Source organism: Eubalaena glacialis, chromosome 17 (genome assembly GCF_028564815.1).
Source record: "Eubalaena glacialis isolate mEubGla1 chromosome 17, mEubGla1.1.hap2.+ XY, whole genome shotgun sequence".
Taxonomy (NCBI): domain Eukaryota; kingdom Metazoa; phylum Chordata; class Mammalia; order Artiodactyla; family Balaenidae; genus Eubalaena; species Eubalaena glacialis.
The window spans coordinates 59,822,334-59,836,162 of record NC_083732.1 but is presented as its reverse complement, the minus strand read 5'-3'; the positions used below and the strand labels follow the sequence as shown (position 1 = coordinate 59,836,162).

General features: G+C 36.6%; 1 long non-coding RNA gene across 1 annotated transcript in view; it reads left to right on the top strand.

The window, feature by feature from the left end:
* The window catches only part of LOC133077417 (uncharacterized), a 66,843-nt gene extending 53,905 nt beyond the window's left edge, over nucleotides 1-12,938 (top strand). The window contains exon 3 of the long non-coding RNA XR_009697717.1: nucleotides 12,888-12,938. This is a non-coding gene — a long non-coding RNA (uncharacterized LOC133077417). The remainder of the gene's footprint in view (nucleotides 1-12,887) is intronic.
* Nucleotides 12,939-13,829: the final 891 nt, after the last annotated feature.

Sequence of the window (13,829 nt, the reverse complement as noted above, 5' to 3'; positions counted from 1 at the left end):
CCTGTCCACATACTCTTTGTCAAGTCCTAATTGATTGGTTCTTTCATTAAGAAGTGAAATGGGGATTTAAAACTCCAAGAGAAAGAAGTCAGTGAAAATATTTTTACCAAAAGTCCATTTATTGTTTTTATCCAACTTAATACTGAGTAATGAGATTTTACCCATACAGTTCATCAGACCTCAGCTGGTAAGATTCCTTTATTTCAGAAGTCTGGACAGTTGCAATTGCTCTTCCTGTCCCACTCCACCTCTATCTTAAGAGGGGAAGATAAAATAAGTTTCATCTGTTAAGGTTAAGGTCAGTGGGGTAACTTCTTCCAAAGATGGGGTGGAGTACAGCCTTACTCATTCTTTTATAACCCAGATGAATGATAGCGTTGGTATACAATTACAATATTTCTTATGTGGGACACTAAGAGGTAGGTTTTCACCATTTTCTAACTTAATAAAAACACAAGCCAGCAAAGACACATACTTTTTTTTTTAGAGAGAGAATGGAATATAAGAACTTTATAAAACAACACATACTTAATTTTTCTTCTTTTATACTAACTTTTATAAACGATCTCTTGGAATGCAATGGTTGGATCTTGTGCTACTTGTACTACTGTGGTCTAAGAACCAAGGTCAGTTTTCCAATCCCATCACTTCCCAAGTTACAAAGGAAATGTAATACGGCAAATACTCAGAAGTCTCCATCTGCAAGCAGAATATACCAAGGATCTTTTTCCTCATCTCATGTCTCTGGCCCTGTACTGTATTTACCCACAGTAGCTTCCCTTCTGTTGCTTAATAAGGCCAAGCTATTTCCTACCTCAGGTCTTTACATGTCTGCCCAGAACGTATTTCCTTTCATCTCCTTTCCTGGCTGATAATTCTCTCCTTTAGATGTGTCACTTTCTCAAAGAGACCTTCACTGACTACCCAATCTAAAAGAGGTTTCTTCTTTAATTTCTGTTTTAGCAACCTGATAGGTTCTTTTACAGAACTTTTCACAATTTTAAAAATTTTCTTTCATTCATTTATTCATTTATTTGCTTCTTAAATGTTTCTTTCCTACTGGACTGTAGGCTCCATGAAGGCTGATCATGTCTGTTTTAATAAATATTGGCTACCCAGTGCCTAGTGCAGTGCCTGGCACAGAGTTCATCATTAATAAACATTTGTTAAATGAATAATTCCCATTTTCAATTTTAATTGCAATAGTTATTTTTATGTGCCTATGTCTTGATTTCTCAATTACATACAATACATTTAAAGAAACTGCATCTTAAACCTCTTGATCAGGGTTTATAAGTACCTGTTGAATTATATGGTTCATTTATCTATTTATTTGTTTGTTTGTTTGTTTGTCCGAATTTCAGTCCTTCACACTCTCTTTTAAACTGGTATTTAATTACAATGTTGGTTGATATCTTTTGGGAGCACCTTAAAAATTAAATTTAACTGGCAGGGAGAGATGTAGGTGTTTTAGAGCTTGGAGCTCATATAATTTGGGGAGACCTTTTGAAAAAAAAAAAGAATGTAAATTAAGTACTGGTCCTTAGGAGGGAAGTATAAGTGAAGGGAGCCTAAAACTTAAGCTTAATTTAGTTCCACAATAAATCTGCCTCTGTTAACGGAATTGAAATCTTGATTGCAACATGTTTCTTCTTGCACCATGTCCAGCATTTACAAGACATAAGGGTAATATTTGAGCCACACTCATCTTGCAGATTATTCTATCTGACCCTTGATGCAGCCCCACGCGTTCTCCCCACTTTCATTGCTCCTGTTTACTGCAGTCAACTAAATGCCAACTGGACATCAGTTTGAGAAGCCAACTTCACCACGACAGCTGTTAATACACTGATACTAATCCAATGATGTCAGTAGTTATGTTGGCATTGCTCTAGTTTCACATTGGCCTGAAGATCTCATTCTTCCTCTCTTTCTCAAATTTTGCCCAAAGATCCAAGTTTTCTATTTTTTCTCCTTTTAACTGTCACTCTCCATCAGAAATTAGCATCTGTTTTATTGACAACAGTAACTATTATTTTGTTTATTTTTTTCTCATAAGACTTGAATTTCTAAAGAGGAAGGGGAAGACAAATACATAGCAACCACTACACTATCCATGTGACTTTCATTTCCTAGCTACTCTCTTTCAATTCTTGAAGGCAGTTTCAGTTTTACTGATGAGGCAGTAAAGTTAAGGGAAAAAATGGGAATATACTAAATATGTCACTAAGAATTAGAGTTTCTCAAATAAAATTTCCTTGCAGCAGCAGAAGAGCAGCCCTCTGCCCTGCTGCCCATATTTTAGGCCAGTGAATTATTGGCTTTCATAGTGAGCTGGAGTTCAGTGGGTCTGGACAGGATCTGCCAGCTGTGAGGCAATGTTTAGGTTAAAAGATCTGTCTCGGAGATTGGGAATGCTGAAATATGGGGAAAGAAAATAAATGTCTTGAGGGACATTCGCTTATAGAGAGCATATTTATCCCATATGAATGCATTGCTAGCCTAGAGAAATTCAGAGATTAAACCTCAGAGGCAGCAGCTGAATCAGAGAGTAATGGAAGTGATGAAAACAAAAGGGAGAAGGGAGGGGCATGACTGGGGTGCACAAAGGATTGTGATATTTTGGTTTTTGAGAAGAGTCCCCAGGTAAGAAACCACGTAGTGGACTCTGTCAATGTATTCAACATTTAGTCAGTATGTACTATGTACCAGGCACCTGTGCTCAACAATAGGAATGTAGCAATGACTAGGACAGTGTAGAAGGAAATAAACACACTTAAAGTGTGCTATAGTAGAGGGTTATACAATATAGTGGTCATACAAAGGAATAAGTAACTTTTTATTGGAGACCAGGTAAGACATCACAGAAGAGCAGCTCCTGAGCTGATAGGAGACATTGTTGACTGCTGACCTGGTTGAGTTCTTACAAAAGCAGAACCAAGACAATGATTTGGGTGTGACCCCAGGGAGCACTGTGAAGAAGTGAGACACTGAAAGGAGGAAAGTCAATTAGGGACATGAATGAGTGTATTACCACTGTGGGCAAGTGGGGCACCATTCCACTGGTGAGTCTTTGGGAGGTCGTGTGGAATATGCTCCGTTAATCGGGGGAGGCTAGGGTATTTACCCATCACCTTCTGTCTTCATTAGTTGAGGATTCCTGCTGGCAGAGCAAGCTCTCATAGGCAAAAAACACTTACAAGTAGAGTGAAACAAGTGTGTGAGAGTCTTCAGAGTAGACCTATGTGGTATGGTTGGGACACCAACAGTGTCTGCTAAAACTGTCTATTCAACAGCTATTCTTGCTTCTTTTCCTTGTTAATAGAATTCTGATTTTGTTCAGGTATTTGAAAGCTTAAAAACCAACGGGCCCCCTGCAACCCCAGAGAGTGAATGTTGACTGGTGTAAACCAGTCATAATTATTTCATTTCTCTTATCAGTGATCTTTTTAAGCATGAAACACTGGCCAATAAGATGTAATGGGATGTTTGCTGGGAGCCTTCTGGGAAATTTTTTCTCAACTTTAACATGGACAGAAGCAGGGATTCATCTCTCTTCTGCTGCTTGATATGTATTGGTGAGAATGTGATGCTTACAGCCATCTTGCAGCCATGATAAAAAAAAAAAAAAAAAAAAACAACTGACAAGATCAACATATAAAGGATGGCAGCAGAGGGGAAAGAAGAAAAAATCCCAGGTCCTTGACAATTGCTTTGAGCTGCTAAATTTATAACTTTGGAACCACCTGCTTCTGGATGTCTTAAAAACTGAAATAATAAGGCTGGGTTTACTGCCCAAATGAAGGGTATATGACAGAGGAAGGGGTTGAGGCTCACTTGTTGAACTGGTTGGATGTGCATGGTATATGATAGCTTCTCAACTGTTTATTACCTGTTCTCTTGACAACCTTAATTAACGACCTCTACATGAATAGACATAATGGAAACATTTGCCTGACTTCAAGTGTTGATTGTCTCCTGAAGCTGCCCCCTCCCCATTTCTAGAGTTGTAACATAGGACAGAATGGCTTCCTGGACCACAGTGGACTTAATATGTTATTTGGACCTGCCTTCAGACCTCTCTGTTGAGTTAGTTTCTCTGGTTTCAGCCTCCACACCAATCCTCACTTCTTCTCCTCCCATGCTAGCTTACATATTTGAGGTCACAGCATAATTTGCTCCGACTCTTGCCTGGTAGAGATAAATATGCATTTGGAGCAGGATATGAAGTCTCCAGGGAGGGAGTGAATGTCACCGTGTTTTTAGGGTCTAGACTTTCTGGGGTCTGAAGGTAGTATACAAGTTTTAGGTTGTAAAGGGCTGGGATTCTAAACTACCATCTTTTTGAGAACCATTATTTTCTAGAAGTGAAATAAACTTGAATATTTGTGGGAGACATCCTTTAGAGGGCAGAGGAATTTCTTGAGGGAAGACACTGAAAGGGAAGAGGCAATAAAACATGAAACGACTTTCATGTCCTGAAAGTCAGATACTAGGGCCCCATATCCCACAATTATCCATAGTCAAGAAAGGACCTAGACTTATGGGACAGTGGTAGAACCACTGTGAGAGGCATAGTTCTATTGCCAAGAAGTCATGTTACCCTAGAGAACCTAGGTTAGGCTAGAACCTGAGGGCCAACTCACCTGGAAAGTCTGTCCATCCAGTAGAAATGCATTTGCTTAACTTCCTAAATTTAGGAAAGAATGATACACCTTTTAAAATAGCTGTCTATAAAAGTTTGAACTTTATTCTTATTCTTGATAAATTTTCCAACATCTGATAATTTTCTTCTTTGGAATCAAGGCAGAGTCAGACAATACAGAGCTAATATGTGGAATAATTATGGGGCAGAAGGAAGAATAACTATTTTTCATTTATTCATTCAAAAAGTATTTATTAGCACCAACTATGTACCAAGTATTAGTCTAAGTGCTGGAGGTACTACCATGAACAACACAGAGAAGTGCTCTGCCTTCATGAAACTTATACTCTAGTTGAAGACAATAAACAACTAAGCAAATAAACAAAATAATTTCAGAATGTGAAATGTGCTAGAATAGAAAATAAATAGGATGTGTTTTAAAGAGAAACTGTAGTAGAAGGGCAGGATAGAGTGGAGGGACTATTTTAAATAGAGGGGTCAGGGAAGGTTCTCAATAGAGGTAAAATCTCCAGTCTTGGTAAGACCCAGGGATAAGAACTGAGACTGGAGATTAAGCATTAGAAGAAGTTCAGATTTTACTGTATAATACAGTGGAATGTCATTGAAGAATTTTACACAGGGGAGTGTTGTGATCTTACTTACATTTTTAAAAAGTCACTTATGTGGGGACAAAAGCTGAAGTAAAAAGATTTGTTAGGATGCTATTGTAGTCATCTGAGTAGCAAATGTCTCTTAAGGTAATTAAGTAGTTAAAACGAAATAATTGAGAGATGTTGAAAAATACCAGAAAAGTTTATTCCTTCATCTTAATAAGTCTTAGCTCAAGTAAAATTTCAAAATTGCATGTATGCTAAAAAGGTAAGAATACCTACTAATGCTAGTTCTATAGAACTAGTTCTGTAGTTCAATAGAACCAAAAGTTTAAGGCTAGAAAAAGGAGAAATAAAATTCTTATCATACAAAGATTATTTGATTATCTTAATAGAAAATCCAAGGACTCTATAAACAAACTATAATGACTGATAATAAAAATCAGGAAGGTTGCTAGATTCAAGATCAATTCCCCAAAATTGGTTGAGAATCCTTTTGTCTACCCCCCAGAAAAGAGTAGAAATAAGTTATAGAGGACTTCCCTGGTGACACAGTGGTTAAGAATCTGCCTGCCAATGCAGGGGACATAGGTTTGAGCCCTGGTCTGGGAAGATCCCACATGCTGTGGAGCAACTAAGCCTGTGAGCCACAACTACTAAGCCTGCGCTCTAGAGCCCTCATGCCACAACTACTGAGCCCATGCGCCACAACTACTGAAGCCCGCACTCCTAGAGCCCGTGCTCCACAACAAGAGAAGCCACTGCAATGAGAAGCCCACGCACTGCAACCAAGAGTAGCCCCTGCTCGCCACAACTAGAGAAAGCCCATGCACAGCAGTGAAGACCCAATGCAGCCAAAAATAAATAAATAAATTTATTAAAAAAAAGAAGTTATAGTAATTTTTTAAATGTATATTTAAAATAGATTAAATTTTATAAGGAATCTAGGCATTAAAGTTTTAAAGATGTGCAAAATTTTATGGAGAAAATTGTAAAACTTTATTGACAATTTCTTATATAAATGGAGAATATACCATGTTCATGAATAAGACCCTCTTTTGTAAACATTTCCATTCTCCCCAAATACATCTTGAATATTCATTGCAATTCTTATCAAGATGCAAACGGGGTTTTGTTTGTTTGTTTTAGAAAATTGAAAAGGTAATTTATGTAGAAAAGCAAAACTAAAGAATGATCAAGATAATTTTAAAGGAGGAGTGGTAGGAGAAAGGAAAGGAGAGACTTTTTCTACAAAGTATTAAAACTTATCTTAAAAGTACAGTAATTAGGACAGTGTGATACTGACACAGAAACAGACAAATAGACCAATGGAACAGAACTGATAGCCCCAAAATTCTATATATTCATCTGTGGAGAAAACTTGGAGAAAGCGTGGACTATTCAGTAAATTGTGCTGGGACAAATGGATATTCACTTGGAAAAATAAAATAAGATTAGATTCTTATGTTCAAAGATAAATTCTAAGTTGATTAAAGACCTAAATATGAAAAGCAAAACTTTTAGAAGAAAATACTTAAGAGTATTTCACAACTCAGGCTTAGATAAAGATTTCTTATGCAAGACCCCAAAAGCACAGATATAGAGAATGAATTGACAGTTTTTACATTATAATGGAAATTTGCTGTACAAATAAAAGGCATCAAAAGTGAAAGATGAGCTAAAGCCTGTAATAAGATATTTTCAATGCATAAAATCAACAAAAGATTTGGTATCCAAAATGTGTGAGGAATTCCTCCAAATCAATGAACAACAAAAAAAAAAAATTAAAAATGAACAGAGAGCCAAGTAAATCTCAGATAGATTGAAAGGCCAATAAATGTATGAAAAGATGCTCAGTCTCACTAGTAATCAAGAAAATACAAATTAAAAATAAAAAAAAAGAAAATACAAATTAAAACAATAACAAAATACCATTTACTTTCATTAAATTGGCAAAAAATTAAAAAGTGACAAGTATTAGTGTGGAAGAGGAGTATCAGGAACTCTCATACACTGCTGATAGGGTAAATTATATGAAATAATATTGGAGAGAAATTTGGCGATATCTGAGAAAATTGAGGATAGGTACACCTCAAGGCTCAGCAATTCCTTGTTAGGTATATCATAAATAAACTCTTGTACATGTGCAAAGGAAAGTGTGCACAGGAATGTTCACAGCAAGATTGTCTGAAATAGTGAAAAATTGCAAATGACATAAATTTTAGCAATAGAAAAATAGATAAATAAACTGAGGTATACAGTCAGCCCTTTGTATCCACAGCAGTTTGAATATATTTGGGGAAAAATTTTTCAGAAAGTTCCAAAAAAGCAAAACTTGAATTTGGGGTGTGCTAGCAGCCATTTATGTAGCATTTACATTGTATTTACAACTATTTACATAGTACTTACATTGTATCAGGTATTACAAGTAATCTAGACATGATTTAAAGTATGTGGGAGCATGTAGGCAGGTTATATGCAAATACTAAGATATTTTATATAAAGGACTTGAGCATCCTCAAATAGTGGTTTTATATATATAGTTGGAGAAAGAGGGTTGAAATTTGGAAGGATAAACAGGGAGCTTGAACTTATATGTAATGTTTTACTTATTTAAAAAAAAAATTTTAAGCAAAATAGGAAAATGTTGCTTAAGCAGGCTAAGAGGTGGTTATGTTCTGTGTAATATTTGTGAATGAAAAATGTTGGCTGCCATATCAGTAAACAAAGGATGTTGCAGCCATCAAGCCACTACAGCCGCCCCAGTGGTGAGCCCTGAGGGAATTCATGTTGGAAACAAACAGGCTGCCCATTACCAAGCCCTCAGCCACTGCACCCACCCAAAATGGTACACCCTGAGGGGACTCAGGATGGGAAAGAACAAGATACTTGCCCTAGATAGCTAAGGTGCATATCAAAGGAATGATTTCAATGAGCCGAGACTCTTGCATCTTCCCATACATGGAAAAGTGCTAAATTTATTAACTTAATATATCTGGTTTCCTTTAATTAACGGTAATTTTTTGATGTTCCAACTACCTGGTCTTTGTTGCAAAAACCCCTGTATATCCTGGCTCCTCCTTTACCTCCTTGGAGCAGTCCCTCAGAGCTATATCTAAAAAGCTGTCTCCCGGGCTTGAAGTCCTCAGAAAGTCTGCCAAATAAAACATAATTCTCACTTTGTGGACATATTATTCCTAATTGTTCTTTATTGTTTGTAATCTGTGTTTTAAAGGCATGTTCTTTTTAGAGTGGTTGCTAATTCTAGTGCCTAGTAGTGCCAGTCAGGGAACGTGAATGCAAGAGGCCTTTCAGAGGGGCTCTGGCATTTAAGACCCATATCCCCTCCAAAGAGGGTGGCTGCTACCCAGCCCCAGTTATCTGTTGCCAAGTGGGAACTCAGACCTTGTGTTGCCATATCTGACTTTTCCAGAGAAATCAATAATCTGAAAAAAAATTTTTTCAATGTCCTGATTTTTAAAAGTTGGCAACTAATTCAAATTAACTAAACAAAGTAAAATGAAACACTATGAGGATCCAAACCAAGGGAAAAAAAATGCCTGTGCATTGGATTCAGCCCACAGGTTACTAGTCTGCCACCACCTCTGCTGTGCAGTCTTATATCGTAATCTATTTGTGTGGCAAATGTAGGCAAAATATTGTAAAGTCTTTTACTGTGGAAGACGTTATTCATGTGAAGAAGGTGAAAATGTTCCAGGGCTCTGCAGAAAATGTGTACTAACCAGACTCCCTGGAGCCCTGCAGAGAAGAGCTTTGGCTGTGCTAAGGATGATTCTTAGCTTCTTGTATACTTTACAGTCTGCAAATCCTTCACTATGAGGACCTCAAAAGAGAAGCCAGACTTTTCCATTGATTCCAAGGCTGTGTCAGCAAATGCCAGACCCAGCAGGCCCTTTGTATTGTATGTTAAGGCTCCAAACAGCTGTAAATAGTTTGTGCCAAGATCTCTAGGAGTGTGACACACACACAGCATTTTACATACCCCAGGAGGCCAATTAAAGCTAGGAGACTGAAGATCACAGTCTTTGAATACAGTCACCACACCTCTCAGGGCTGATGACCATGATGCTTTTTTTCTATTCTCTCCTCATCAGAAATGAAGACTTGGATTGAAGGTTATTTATCCATAGGTTTTGGTTTAATTTTTAGCAGAGCATAAGAAACCATTGCCTAGATGTCTAGTCCACATATTTTCTTATCAACATGTTCATGTTCACTCATGTGAGTGAATTACATACCTTCTTCTTATAGGTTACCCATTCTATTGAAGAATTGGGTCAGTATATTCTTTGAACAGAAACTGCTGATATTAAAACCTCCTCAAAAGTGCTGAAAAATCCTTATGTTGTAGAAATCATTAGTGAAACCTTTTATGGGAATAAATCATGCATCTTAATTTACCAGAAAATCATTCCCTCCTAAAGGAACTTGATTCTGTTTCGGTATTGACAAATCTCTAATATTTTTCAATTCTTTATCACAGTATTCTTTTGTCTTTGGACCAGGTTCATATAGTAACATATTGTAATATAGTATTAGCTACATGGGGTTGGAACAGCCAAGTGGGGATAAAATGAACTAATGATCATATGATGTTCTCATGAACTTTTGTATCACTGACAGCTGCTATGATACCTTAGAAACAATTGGTGTAAAGGGACATCCACAACAAACTGGGGGTGCATTATGCCAAAAGCAGCAGTGGGTAAAATAAAGAATACTGATGTAGAACTCCTGCCTAATGGAAAATAAATACAAAACCTAAGGGTGAATCTAACAATTTTTACTCTGTGAATAGAAATTTTTATTTTTGGCTACTATTCACAATGAAAGGTAATCAAATTCTTTGCATTTTTTAAAGAACTAAGTCCTCAAATTGACTACTTGCATTATTTCCAAATTAGTACGGTTTTTCATTCTTTTGTTTTACATACAATTTTTACCTACATTTTCATCCATTTAACATTCATTGCTGAGTAAGTCTCTTGGAGATCAGCTGTATGCAGAACTTCAAAAATGAGAGAGTTGGAAGATATCTTACATGGTTAGAAAAAAATTTTTTTTGTCTCAGATATGTACGTAATTTATACTAGGTGGGTATTGTTGGCCAACCTATTTTTTTAGAACACAAACATAATAAACAAAAAAAATCTGTCTATACCTATGTTGAGAGACTGTGGATAAACATATAGACTATAGTTAGAAATGGAAACATTAACCTGGATCATTCAGGGAAAATGAACAAACCACCACTGAGGAAAAGGACCTATCAACACACAGTAAATTTCCTTATACAGTTTTATAGACCTGTTCTTTACTCTGTTGTTTAGAAGAAAAAGCAAATAATAAGTCCTGGCCTCCTTTTGCTATTTTTTGAAATGACAAAGAACTTCAGACAGGCAATAATTCAGCTCTACGTTGTTAGTGCTTTATCACAAAAGAGCCTTGGAAGGAAACTCAGTCACCCTATCCTTTGTCTTGTTAATACCTTTCCACTCTTCTGCCTTGCAAACAAAACTACAATTTTGTTTGAGTAGCAATCCCCCAGCACCAGGCCCAGGGGATAATTTCTTATTAGTCTCTATCAGTCATAGGAATCTCATTTTTTATTGGTCTGCAAGTGAGCATGCAACCCATTTCACGAAAATGAGACATAAAGAGAATCTCCTTCGGGAAAAATGTTTCTTTTGCTGCCTGTCGCCTTCCTTTCTGCTTTGAATACTCTCATGTAATGGTGTAGCCATGTGATTGTGGACAGGGGTTGGGGGTACAGAAACCAAAAGAATTCCAGAAACATTGACTAACACCCTGACATTGTTGAGCCTCTGAGGAAACTGCCTAATCTCCAGATTTCTTATTAAGGGAGAACACAAACTTCTGTGTGTTTAGACCACTCTAACTTGGCCTAAAACTTACAGCTAAAAACATTTTAACTAATACATTCAGCATGAATAATTACGCTATTAAACAAAAACCCAGAAACAATAAATAACAAATGTTGACTATGCGCCAAGCCCTATTTTCACCATTCAGTTTCTCATTTATACCTCACAATAATCCTATGAGGTTTACTGTCATTATCTTCATTTATCAGTAGGGATGGTGAGATATAAAAAGGTTAGAGATATGACTGGTAAGTGGTAGAATTAGGTGCTTATACTCCAGCAGTCTTGTTTGATGGGATTGCCATTTTGAGATTTTTATAGATCAACTTTTAAAAAATTACTTGTATTCGAATTCAGGTAAATAAAATGACTATAGATGAAATTGTCAGAGAAGAATATTCTCAGGTAATGAAATCTAATGGAAGAATCACAGTGTGTTCTGTAGTTGTTGCTCACTCCAGTCTGTGTTTGTTCTGCATTGTTGCTAATATGATGCTGTGATTGTACAGGTTTTGGGCTCCATTGTTACGTACTTTTTGGCATAATTTTTTTAGCAGAATGGTGCTTTGTATTCAATAGCACTAAATATTAATAAAGCACAGGTACAAAGAATCTTTCACACCATGTAAGCAAAAAAAGCTATTATTTTAACATAAAATGATATCAGATTATCTCAAATACAATTTAATGGGAAGATTACAGAACAGGCAAAACACTAAGATTACCATCACCAGTGTTCAATCAATGGATTTTCATTTTGCTTATGACTAGAAACCAGGAAGCAAGGAAAAGTTGGCTTTTTCAACACCAAGCATATGAGTAGCAACCACCACCAATGGGGGGGAAAATTGCATACTTGGGAAATAGAAATTTAGTACCCAAATTGTCTCAGATATGTATGTAATTCATACTAGATAGGGATTCCAGTGGGTCATCATAAGAAAACCAAAATTTAAAGACATGATGCAGAACCACATATTGGGCACTCATTCATGCATAGTCTTTTGAATGCATCAGCCAATACATTTCTATCATGAACATAAAATTTATAAACTGTAGTTGTCTCTTTTCTTTAATGGTTCACTTGCTAAGTTCAATTTATTCTGGCTTTCCCCAGAGTATTTGCTTTTAAAACGCATTAAATTCCTGCCCCATTCTTGTGTTTAGACCCCATACTTCCATCAGTACTTTGATAATAAGATGGTATATTTCCAGACTAGCTTTTATTTCATTTTGGCTTAAAGATTTCCTCTTTATGGAACTGGGCTTATTAAAATAATTTTTCTTTTATTAAAAGATCATGGGGAAAAAGAGAGAAACAAGATGGAAGGGAATGTGTCTCCTTATAAAAATATTGATAAAACAATCAAGCTCAAGGGTAATGTTGATTGGGAAAAAAAAATGCACAATGTAAGAGCTGTGAGTTGAGTTTTATTCAGTGTCTTACTGAGGACCGTATCCCAGGAGACAGCCTCTCAGGTTGCTCTGAGGAACTTTTCCGAAAAGATGCAGGGGAAGCCAGTATATATGTGATTTTGGCTAAGGAGTACATAAAATCCAACTTACGTCTTGGTAGAAAGTTAGTGCTAGTCATGAGGAACAGATATCTCAGTTAATAATTGTATTGCTAAGTATGGGAAGATGCAAGAATCTGGGTTCATAAAATTTTTTCCTGAATATATATAACTAACTATCTAAGGGCCTGTTTTGTCTATTTTCCCAAAGCTCAGAGTGCCTCATCCTGTTCTTCATCCTGAATTCAGGGACTGCAGTAGCCAGTGACTTAATCCTTGTAGAACTGGGTGGTGAGTGACATTCTCTGTTCTACAGTAACTTTTTTTGGAAAAATTTTAAAAACATCCTGGAGTATCAAAACCACACTCATTAATATTTTTAAATGGCAGCTGCAATAATACTAAGCATATAATAAATTTTTAAGGTGATTTATCTGTTCAGAAGGGGTATGGGCAAAATTTGAAATAGGTCAAATTTGTCTTCTCTCTTTCCCTCTATGGTTTGGATTTTTTGTAGTGTAATGGAAAGCCTATACTCACTGTGGTCCTTTGGACAAGTTCCTTAACATATCTGAGTCTACTTTTCTCATTAAAAATAAAAAGGGGTTCTACAGTCTTAGAGTTTTTGTGATAATTGCTTAAGCTAATGTTGTGAAACAATTTTATAAACATTAAACATTCTAAACTTTTTTATCCATTCCCCCTACATCATTAAACTTACTCATCATGTGTCATTGTTCAGTGAACCACAGTGGCTAGTTATCATCTGTCATGGTTATTTGTGTTTTAAGTTATTTTAGCTAAACGCAAGAAGAGCAGCTGATTTAATCCTAAAAAGCCCAAATTCTCCAGCCTTCTAGGGTAATCTAACAAGTTTTCTCAGCTCCCTACTCTGTAGACACTGGAAATTCAGGCCCCTCCACAATTCCCAGGTGTTTCTTGGGATGGTGTAGGCATGGGACAGGCTTGCAGGATCCAGACATCTCTCACTCCCAGGCCCAATCTCCACTCACTGCCTTGCCTCTGTGACGTTTTTTTTTGTCTGTATCCTTATCCGCCTGTTCATTTCCCAAAGATCCACTAACAAAAGACTGTTGGGTAAATAGCAGTTTTTTTTATTAAACAGAACATTTGGGGAGGAGGAATATGCCCA